Below are 12,126 nucleotides of genomic sequence, written 5' to 3'. Positions count from 1 at the left end.
TCTAACCATTTTACTTTCCCTATGTAATCATAATGAATAACTTGCACTTAAATCGTTATGTAGTCAAATTCTGTAGACATATAGGGTCTCAACATAATTGTTGCCTATTCAACTTCTATCTTAATTATGGATGTTTGGTAGAATGGTATTCGTACAACGAAAGTTGGCGTTTATCTGTTTCCTGTTGTTCGATTAATATCATCACCATTACATGCTAAGGGTAATAATAATAACCATTGAATGAAGTAGTAATGAAGTTATGGTCTCATGTGTGTTTAATATTGATAATTTAAGTGTTTAATTCTCGTAGTTAATATTAGTTAATCAACCTTAATTATTATTGTCTTGATATTGAAAAATAACCATACATTGGTGAGTAAGTGTTAATTAAATCTCGAGATTTAGAACTTGCCATGCTAGCATAGGTTAATGTATTGTAAGCATGATTAGTAGGTAACTCTAACCGTTTTACTTGCCCTATGTAATCATAATGAATAACTTGCACTTAAATCATTATATAGTCAAATTCTGTAGACATATAGGGTCTCAACATAATTGATGTCTATTCAACTTCTATCTTAATTGTGGATGTTTGGTAGAATGGTATTCGTACAACGAAAGTTGGCGTTTATCAGTTTCGTGTTGTTCGATTAATATCATCACCATTACATGCTAAGGGTAATAACAATAACTATTGAATGAAGTAGTAATGAAGTTATGGTCTCATGTGTGTTTAATATTGATAATTTAAGTGTTTAATTCTCGTAGTAAATATTAGTTAATCAACCTTAATTGTTATTGTCTTGACATTGAAAAATAACCATACATTGGTGAGTAAGTGTTAATTAAATATAATTAAATAGAGTCTATGTGGGAACGAACTAGAAATCATTCTATATTACGTGTGAACGCATATACTTGCATGATTTATTAGCGCATGCTTTGTGTCTAACAAGTTTTTGGCGCCGCTGTCGGGGCATCGCTGTTAATTTGTTTAGTTTATGTATTTGCCATCATTGATCGTTATGATTCAGTGATTAAGATTTGTTACTTACTGCTTTCGGTTTTATTTCAGGTACTCTAGCGAGTGTTTATGCAAACATGTTCTCACACTCGCAAGAGGACTCTGGATAAAGCCGAGGAGACAGATACATCTCTTGATTTTCCGGAGAAGATAGTTTTTGAAGATTCGGATAAAGAGAGTGAAAAGAAAGAACTTAAAACAATGAGTGATCGTATAGTTCAAGCTGATCCAGCTCTTATGGACTTTTCTCGACCTAAAATTGATGACATTCAGTCAAGCACCATTCATCCGGCTATTGAGGCCAATAATTTTGAAATCAAGCCGGGCACTATTCTGATGGTGCAGAATTCTGTTTCTTTCGGAGGTGCTGTGACTGAAGATCCCAACACGCATATCAGGAATTTTGTCGAGATCTGTAGTACTTTCAAATATAATGGTGTTACTGATGAGGCTATCAAACTGAGGCTTTTCCCATTCTCTCTGAGGAACAAAGCTAAGGACTGGTTACATTCTTTACCGGCTGGGTCCATCACTACTTGGTAAGATCTTGCATAAAAGTTTCTAATGAAGTTTTATCCAATGGCCAAAAATGAAACTATGTGCGAAGCTTGGGAGCGCTATAAGGAGATGTTGAGAAAGTGTCCACATTATGGTATGCCTGACTGGATGGTGATCACTGGTTTCTATAATGGTTTGGGGGTCCAATCTTGGCCCATACTCGATACAGCTTCTGGAGGCGCCTTGTGGGCCAAGAGCTATACTAAGGCCTATAATCTCATTGAAACTGTGGCTGCAAACGAGTATCAAAACCCAACTCAAAGGATGATGCCTGGGAAGGTACCAGGTATTTTGGAAGTCGATGCAGCTACAACTATTGCAGTGCAGCTTAAGGCGCTGTCTATGAAGGTCGATTCTTTAGCCAGCTATTGAGTCAATCAAATAGCTATGGTCTGTGAGCTGTGTGCAGGCTCTCATGCTACGGATCAGTGTTCTCTTGTTAATGAATCTGTTTAGTATGTGAACAATTTTCAGAGACCGCAGCAGCCTGTGCCCATTAATTATCACCCTGATAACATAAATCATCTCAATTTCAGCTGGAGCAATAATCAAAATGTTGTTCAGCAACCATATCAGCAAGCTACAAGTAAGCAGTTCAATCCACCTGGATTCCAGCAACCTCAGCAATATGCTCAAAGGCAAACATATCCTCAACAAGGAGGTGCTGCTCTGTGGCGCCCTCCAAACCCGGGTCAGAAGTTTGGGGTCCACACACACACCTTAATTATAACCTGCTTATAATAATAATAAAGATAATAATAATATATACAATGACCCTACTTACCAACCACCACGGACCGCAACAGGTTAAAGTATGCACACAAGCCAAACACACTAATATATTACAAACCGTTCAAATCCCAACTATTTCAAATTCAAACTGAGTATTAAACATTATTACAAACTTTTATAAACTTAAATTATTCCAAAAGAAGCCTACTAGCTCAGCTTTCTCAACCTGAACCCCTAGCTCTCGCGCTGGACTGGGGATCCTCTTTACCAACTGGTTCCTTTTTAACTGGAAAGAATATAAACAACATCGCACAAATGAGCTAACTAGCTCAGCAAGTCACAATGACAAAACTGAGAATAATGATCATCAGGTGAATATGGTTATAATATCAAGTGAACAATGGATTATGATTTAGAATTGGATATTATACTTTTAATTTAAAAACCAAGGTTAGGCTGCTGATCAGTCACGCACTAACCCCGAGCAAGGCACACAGCATTGCTCTAACTACTGGATCCAAGGCACACATTGGCCTAACTTGACCATTATATGGTCTGACCATGAATCTGGTCCACAATTTTAAAAAAACAATCCAATTCTAACATAATAACAGAGTATGCAATAATAAACAATAACCGAAATCATTAACAACAATAAATGTTTAACAATGAAAGGGTTTCAATCCTTGTAAGGATCAATAAGGCAATTTAAAAGCTTGGATGCTGGGTAATGAAAGAATTGGATAACAAAGGAATCAACATTTCAAGGTTTAAAGGATTTGGTCTTTCAAAGTATAAGATACCATGGGTTGAGTATATAATAGTTCATTTCAGTGTTTGGTATTTAGTTTGTATGTATTTGTAGAGTAGTATCGTAGATTTGTGGTTCTTGTTTGGGTATACAATAATCAATGGATTAGAAAGAATATGATTCATGGCTCAAGGACAATAACTGAAATCAGGATTTAGGTTTCTGTGCTTCAAAGCACTTGCAATATCACAGGATTATCAAGTACTACAATATCTCGAGAAAGTTCAGAACACTTGCCTGGTATTAGCTTACTACACTGCACTCGCTTCCAATCACAACCGTTTTACTCCTCAACTACATGTTTCCCTTTCCTACGTCTTGCCTCTTCTGCTCACATATCATAAGCATTTATCAATAATTTACTCATGGAATTCTATTCAACACATACTTCTATCTACCCTTCGTTTTACCCAAATCCGATTAACGGATTGAAAGTTATGCAATAATCAAGTAAACACCGAATATATAGACCGATAGTCAACTAACAAGTCACATATAGCACATAATACATCACGTAATCAATGATATATTATTTATAAAGAAGTCTCGGGTCATAAATAGGCTTTCTGGTATTTAAAATAATTTTTAAAACATTTTTCGGAATTAAAACGGGCCGTTGGATCAATTTCGGGTTAATAAACAGGGTTCGGTTGGCCCATTCTGGCTCCGAAATCATTTTAGAATAATTATCGAGCCTTGGAAATAATTTAGAATAATATTTTAAAGCTCGAAACTATTTTTCAGAATTTTTAAATCATTTTTAAATAATTAAATCTAATTAAATAACTAATTAAAATCAATTAATAATTAATTAAATCAATTAATCAATTAATTTTTGAATTAATTGACCAATTAATCAATTATAAATTAACTGAAATTAATTAACTAATTAATTTAGATTTATTTGTGAATTAAAAATAATTTTCAGAATTAAAATAATAATTTTTAGAATTTTCAGAATTTAAAAATGAATTTTATAATAAAAATAAACAGGAAATATGATTTTTAAACATTTTATAAACACGAATCCTAAATTTGCAAAGTCTGGAAACTTCAGGGACCTAACTGCATCATTTTCAAAAGTTGGGGTACTAAACTGTAATTTTCCAGCTCTTTGCCGGAAAACAGTCGGGTTCGCCGGAGAACACGTTCCCGGCGTCCTCACCCCACCAACACCTCCAGATCACATCTACACAACATCAGGAACACAACCATGCAATCAATTCATCCTAACAATCCCTGATTTGGCCGGAATTTGGCCGTGAAGTTTTTCAGTTTCCGGCGAACATCGGAAAACTTCAAAACACAACTCCCTTCTCTACAGACCTCGTTGGTTCATGAAACTTATACGATTAGATTGCAAATTTCATAGAGAACACAACCCACTATAACACAACATCAATCTATCACAGAATAAGAAACCCCAAAATTTCAATTAAGAACATTCATACGGGTTATAAACCCTAATTTTGAAATTCGAAAATCAAACTCAAATTTGAACATGTTATTGAACTCCAAATCAGACGTATGACATATGAAAATCATCAGGAAAAGAAGCTCTACAACATGCAATCATCAAATCATACAAACAATCCTCCAAACAAAAATTCATATTTTTAATAAAATAAATTTGAAAATAAATAAATTTTTAGAAAAATAACCTTGATTTCTGCAGTGAAACAAAGCTCAGAATCTGATAGAACACTTCAAATCCTTCGTTTTGGTTACTCAAGCTTTGAAAACAGAGATCGGTAACGCCTTCGTTTTGCTGTTTGATTCTTAGAACAGTTTTAGGAAATTAGGGCTATTCTCTGAAAATTATATAATTAACTATCTGCAAATGATTTTGATACGAAATAAAATATGGTAAAAGGCTATTTATAATTACGGAAAATTTGTATCCCATTGGATCATTCCGGATATAAAACGGTACTTTATTTGTAAAAACTGATCCAAACGGTATCGGTTTTCGGGATAATTATCCAAATCAGTACAATTTATACTGCGGTCTTGGTGTCAGCGCCTGGTTACACGTATTACGAAGTGAAAATTGTGATAGTTTAATAAAAAGCTCCCGTTTATCGAAAATACGGGTTTTATTGATTTACCGAAACGAATATTGTATCGAAAATGTTGCGCCGGAACCCGCGCAGGACAAACCGTACGCCGGATCGAAAAAGTCAAAACATGGAAAATGCTCGGAATATTACAATTAGGTTAGGAAGGAGTTCTCGAAAGAGTTTCGGGTTCCAAAAACGTAACAACGGTTGACGTCAATTGGTTCCTATATTTATAAAATAGATTTTAATTACCCGGAAAAAGATTTTAGAAATTTCATATGATTCTTATAAATCCATAAACCAACATAAAAATAATTAGTAAGATATGACAATTATCTATATTTTATTTTGGACATATAAGAATTAAAATACTCAATTAATATTATTTTTGAATATTCAAGTACAGATAACACTTAACAATTAGCTCACAGAATAGATATTGAACACACATAATAATTATATAATAGCAAAAATAATTACACGATATATCCCAGATATTACATCCTTCCCCCCTTAAAAGGATTCTGTCCTCAGAATCTCTAAGAAAACAAATGAGGGTATTTTTCTCTCATATCACTTTCTAACTCCCAGGTTGACTCTTCAACCTTTGGGTTTCTCCACAATACTCTTACTAACTTTATCACTTTATTTCTCAATACTTTCTCTCTTTCCTCTAGAATCTCTATCGGACTCTCTACATATGATAAATCTGTTTGAAATTCTATTGGCTCATATTCTATTATATGCATGGAGTCTGGATTATATTTCTTAAGCATTGATATGTGAAAAATATTGTGAATGTGCTCCATGTGCGGAGGTAACGCCAACTCGTAAGCTACCTTGCCAATACGCTTTAGGATTTCAAAAGGTCTGACATATCTTGGGTTTAGCTTCCCTTTCTTCCCAAACCTCGTTAGTCCTTTCCACGGTGATACTTTTAATAATACCAAGCTTCCCTCTTCAAATTCCATGTCTTTTCTTGACTGGTCTGCATATTTCCTTTGACGATCTTGTGCGGCTATTAATCTTTTCTGGATAATTTCAACAACTTCCTTTGTCTGCTGCACCAATTCGGGTCCGAGTATTTTGCGTTCTCCTACTTCGTCCCAATATACTGGAGATCTACATTTGCGTCCATAAAGGGCTTCATAAGGTGGCATCCCAATACTGGCGTGATAACTGTAGTTATAAGCAAACTCTACTAGGGGTAAATGCTCGTCCCAACTTCCTTTGAAATCAATAGCACAAACACGTAGCATGTCCTCGACTGTCTGGATCGTTCTTTCAATTTGGCCATCCGTTTGGGGGTGATAGGCCGTAGTCATATTCAATCTTGTTCCCAAACATTCTTGAAAACTCTTCCAAAATCTTTGAATTAAATCTTGGATCTCGATCAGATACAATAGACACTGGAACTCCATGACGAACTACGATCTCTTTCAAGTACATATGAACTAACTTGTCGAGCGAAAATCTTTCATTTATAGGCAAAAAATGAGCTGACTTGGTAAGTCTATCTACTATAACCCAAATGGCATCATGATTAGCCCTTGTCCTTGGTAATCCAACTATGAAATCCATGGCAATATGTTCCCACTTCCACTCTGGAATCTCCAATGGCTGTAGCAATCTGCTTGGTCTCTGATGCTCCGTTTTAACTTTCTGATAGGTATAGCATTTGCTAACCCATTCCGTAATTTCCCTCTTCATATTTGGCCACCAATAATTCTTCTTTAAATCTCTGTACATTTTGGTACTCCCTGGATGGATGGAATATCTTGAACTATGTGCCTCTTGTAAAATTTCATTTTTCAGCTCCATTACTGGTGGAATCCAAATTCTTGAAGAAAACCTAAGAATACCTTGATCATCTTGTTGCGTGCATAATTCCTCACCTACCAAACTATTTATATCTTGATTCATTACCTCTTTCTGGCATTTCTTTATTTTCTCCAATAACTCCGGTTGGAAAATCATACCGTACAGTTTTGCTTCCTCAGGCTTGGAAATTCTAATCTCCAATTCCAATTTTTGAAATTCTTTATATATCTCTTCAGGTACGGATAATACATTTAACTTTTCCTTCCGACTTAACGCATCTGCTACAACGTTCGCCTTACCGGGATGATAATTAATCGAGCAATCATAATCTTTGATCAATTCTAACCATCTCCTTTTGTCTCATATTAAGTTCTTTCTGGGTAAATATATATTTCAAACTTTTGTGATCCGTGAAAATCTCACACTTTTCTCCATACAAATAATGTCTCCAAATCTTCAAAGGGAAAACTATAGCTGCTAACTCCAAATCATGAGTAGGGTACTTCTGTTCGTGTGGTTTCAATTGCCTTGACGCATACGCAATCACCTTGTCGTGCTGCATAAGAACACATCCTAATCCTTTGTAGGAAGCATCTCTATAAATTACGAAATTCCCTTGATCGTCTGGAAGTGACAAAACAGGTGTTGTGATTAATCTCCGCTTCAATTCCTGAAAACTTTCTTCGCACTTGTCATTCCATATAAACTTTTCATTCTTTCGTGTAAGCTTTGTCAATGGTGTTGCAATTCTTGAGAAATTCTGAACGAATCGTCGATAATATCCTGCCAATCCCAAGAAACTTCTTACCTCAGTGGGTGTTCTCGGTCTTTCCCAATTCGTAATTGCCTCGATCTTTGCCGGGTCCACTTTGATCCCTTCGTTACTGACTATGTGTCCTAAGAACTGAACTTCCTGTAGCCAAAACTCACACTTCGACAATTTAGCATATAACGTCTTTTTCCTTAAAATCTCCAAAGCTGTCCTTAAATGTTCCGCATGATCCTTCTCCGTCTTTGAATAGATCAAGATATCGTCTATAAATACTATAACGAACTTGTCCAAATATTCCTTGAAAATTATGTTCATCAGGTCCATAAACGCTGCTGGGGCGTTGGTCAATCCAAAAGACATCACTAAAAACTCGTAATGCCCATACCTTGTTCTGAAAGCTGTCTTTGGTATATCTTCTGGTTTGATCTTCAGTTGATGATATCCTGATCTTAAATCGATTTGGGAGAAATATTTGGCTCCCTTCAATTGGTCAAACAAATCATCAATTCTGGGTAACGGATACTTATTCTTGATCGTCAACTTGTTGAGCTCCCTATAGTCGATGCACAGTCTCATGCTTCCATCCTTCTTCTTGACAAATAATACCGGTGCACCCCACGGGGATACGCTGGGTCTAATTACTCCTTTCTCTAAAAGCTCTTGCAATTGCTTTGCTAACTCTTTCATCTCAACGGGCGCCATTCTATACGGGGCCTTGGATACTGGTTCGGTTCCAGGTGCTAAGTCGATTGCAAATTCAATTTCTCTATCTGGAGGAAGTCCTGGTAACTCATCGGGAAATATGTCTGGAAATTCATTTACAACTGGAATATCTTCAAGTTTTGCTGGCTCATGACTTCTTTCGATCACATATGCTACGAAATGCTCACATCCTTGTCGTAGTAACTTCTTGGCTTGAATCATCGTTAAGAACTTTTTTACCTGCTTCTGTCCCTTGAACATTACTATTCTTTCGTCTGGCATTTTCACCATTACTTTCTTATTTTGACAATCTATCTGAGCATCATGCTTAGATAACCAATCCATTCCTAATATAACGTCAAATTCTCCTAACTTAAACGGTATCAAATCTACACAAAACTTACTACCAGAAATCTCAATCTCACAATTCCCACAAACTTGGTTAACAGTTACACGTTCTTGATTTGCTAATTCCACAGTCATTATTTCATTTAAATACCCAACTGGATAATTTAACTTACTAACAAAATCTTTTGAAATAAACGATCGAGTTGCTCCCGAATCTATTAACATTTTGGCACATAAAGAATTCACATTAAGCTTACCTGCCACGACATCCGTATCCTGGATCGCATCCTTCACCGACATGTCAAAAACTCTAGCCCTCGGAGTCTCATTCACTGTTGGGGTAGATTCCATAATCCTTAATGCATTACTGACTGGGGTTGGTGTCTTGCAATCCCTGACCATATGTCCTGGCTCTTCATATTTAAAGCATGTATATCCAATGACTGGAACTTTCAATACTGGATTCCGGATAGGCTGATCCTTATTTGCTGGCTCTCTTGCTGGCTGATTTGGGCACTCCCTTGAGTAGTGCCCTTTCTGGTTGCATTTAAAACATACCACATTCAACTTGTTACAAACTCCTCCATGCTTCTTTCCACATACTTGACAATCTGGAAAAGTTAATCTTAACTGATTCGGCTGATTCACATTAGCTGAACGATTGCCCTGGCCTCCGTCTCCTGCATTTTGTCTCCTGAAATTAAAATTTCTCCCTGGCTGAAACTTGCCCTTCTTAAAATTTGGAAACTTCCCTGTTTGTGACTGACCCTCACTTCCCTCAACTTTCCTTTTCTTGCTTTCCTTTTCTTTCTGGAACATCTCACTCTCTGTCTCTGTGATCATAGCTTTCTGTACAACCGCGGCATAGGTATCCAATTCAAAAATAGCTACCTTCCCTCTGATCCATGGCTTCAAGCCTTGCTGGAATCTCTTAGCTTTCTTTCTATCAGTATCAACATACGATGACACATACCTTGATAATTCCTCAAACTTCCCCTCATAATCTGTTACCGACATGTTCCCTTGCTTTAATTCTAAAAACTTCAGCTCCATTTGATCCTGAACAAACTGAGGAAAATACTTTTCTAAAAACAATTCCTTAAACCTTTCCCAAGTAATAACATCTGTGCTTTCCAATGTTTTCACCATTTCCCACCAATAGGTGGCCTCATTCTTCAGATAGTAACTTGCAAATTCAACCTTCTGCTCCTCTTTCACTTTTATCAAGGCAAAAGCCTTCTCTATTTCCTTTAACCACATATTTGCTTCAATGGGCTCTAAGGAACCCTTGAATTCTGGTGGGTTTACTGCCTGAAAAGTTTTGAAAGTTACCTGGGGATTGGTCTGTCTCTGCTGTTGTTGTGCCAGGTGAACTGTTTGTTGGGCCAAGATTTGAAGAATTTGGGCTATTGTTGGGTCCATGGGTCCTGGGTTCACATTCTGGTTTATATCATTTTGGTTGTTATTGTTGTTGTTGTTGGTTTCTTCATTTTGGGTGTTGGTGCGGGTATTTCTTCTGGGAGGCATTTTCTGTAAAGAATCAATCAATTTATTTAGCTTTTGAATCAAATCTTTGTATAAAAGAAAAGTTTTGCGAAATAGAAATATCTCTTTTTGAAAATAGTTGTAACTAAGTAAATTGCATGCTTCTTTACAGAATATAAACAGTTATGGAAAACAGGGTACATGGTATCACAGGATATACTGGTGCAATAAATAAGGTAAAGTAAAACAGGTGTAATAAAGTAAATGACAGTGTTGGAAAGGAAAAGGTACTGATATATAGATCAAAAGTTTTAGGTAGTACAAGCGTAAAGATGCTTCGAAAGTAAAAGCAAAAAGGGTACAACAACCTACTCACTAGTCAGCATCGCTAGTCTATAAATATAACTCAAAAGTCTTCTGATACACACTATACACTACTGTCCATACTACATAACCATAACAACACTGCTCAGCATCTCCATCTCAAAATCTCTAACTCATGGCAAATCTGGACCTCCTATCTCCTCAAGCTCCTCTAGAACCCACTTAGCCCACTCCACTAGGAAATCAGGGGTGATGTCCTCATGTGTAGCCTCAGCAATCCTCACAGCAGCTGTTCTGCGAAACGCCTGGAGCCTCTCCCTAAGTCGCCTCTCACCACTCCCCATCTCTCTGGTACGCATGATATGCAATAACTCCTGGATCTGACCCTGTAGGAATCGCTGCTCCATAAGGCAAGCCTCAAACTGATGATATGGAACAGGATAGGAAGAGAACTGGAAAGGTACTCCTGTGACTGAATGACTAGTAAAGCTTGAATCAGCAGGTGGGGGTCCTCTAACAGGTGGCCTCATGCCTGGAGGTGGAATAGCCTGCAATGGTACGGGCTGCAACACCGGTGGAGGTAGAATAGCCAATGCTGGTGGAATAATAGGATGTGGATCCGATGATGGTGCTCCAACTGAAGGCTCTGAGTGATCAGCTGATACGGGAATAAAAGAGTCGGCCATCTCTGCTATCTGAAATCATATCGTAATATAAGAATCTCGTACCACGACGCAAACTATACTAATACCAGTTATACCATAACACTCAATCTCTAGACGTTCTATCATCCTATACCTTACTTCTAATCCTATCCCTCTACCCATTCCCGTCAACCAAGGCTTGTTTCAGTGACTTATAACCTGTGGCTCTGATACCAAACCTGTGGCGCCCTCCAAACCCGGGTCAGAAGTTTGGGGTCCACACACACACCTTAATTATAACCTGCTTATAATAATAATAAAGATAATAATAATATATGTAATGACCCTACTTACCAACCACCACGGACCGCAACAGGTTAAAGTATGCACACAAGCCAAACACACTAATATATTACAAACCGTTCAAATCCCAACTATTTCAAATTCAAACTGAGTATTAAACATTATTACAAACTTTTATAAACTTAAATCATTCCAAAAGAAGCCTACTAGCTCAGCTTTCTCAACCTGAACCCCTAGCTCTCGCGCTGGACTGGGGATCCTCTTTACCAACTGGTTCCTTTTTAACTGGAAAGAATATAAACAACATCGCACAAATGAGCTAACTAGCTCAGCAAGTCACAATGACAAAACTGAGAATAATGATCATCAGGTGAATATGGTTATGATATCAAGTGAACAATGGATTATGATTTAGAATTGGATATTATACTTTTAATTTAAAAACCAAGGTTAGGCTGCTGATCAGTCACGCACTAACCCCGAGCAAGGCACACATCATTGCTCTAACTACTGGATCCAAGGCACACATTGGCCTAACTTGA

This window comes from Apium graveolens, chromosome 6 (genome assembly GCF_009905375.1).
Source record: "Apium graveolens cultivar Ventura chromosome 6, ASM990537v1, whole genome shotgun sequence".
Lineage (NCBI taxonomy): Eukaryota > Viridiplantae > Streptophyta > Magnoliopsida > Apiales > Apiaceae > Apium > Apium graveolens.
Note: the sequence above shows the minus strand (reverse complement) of the source record.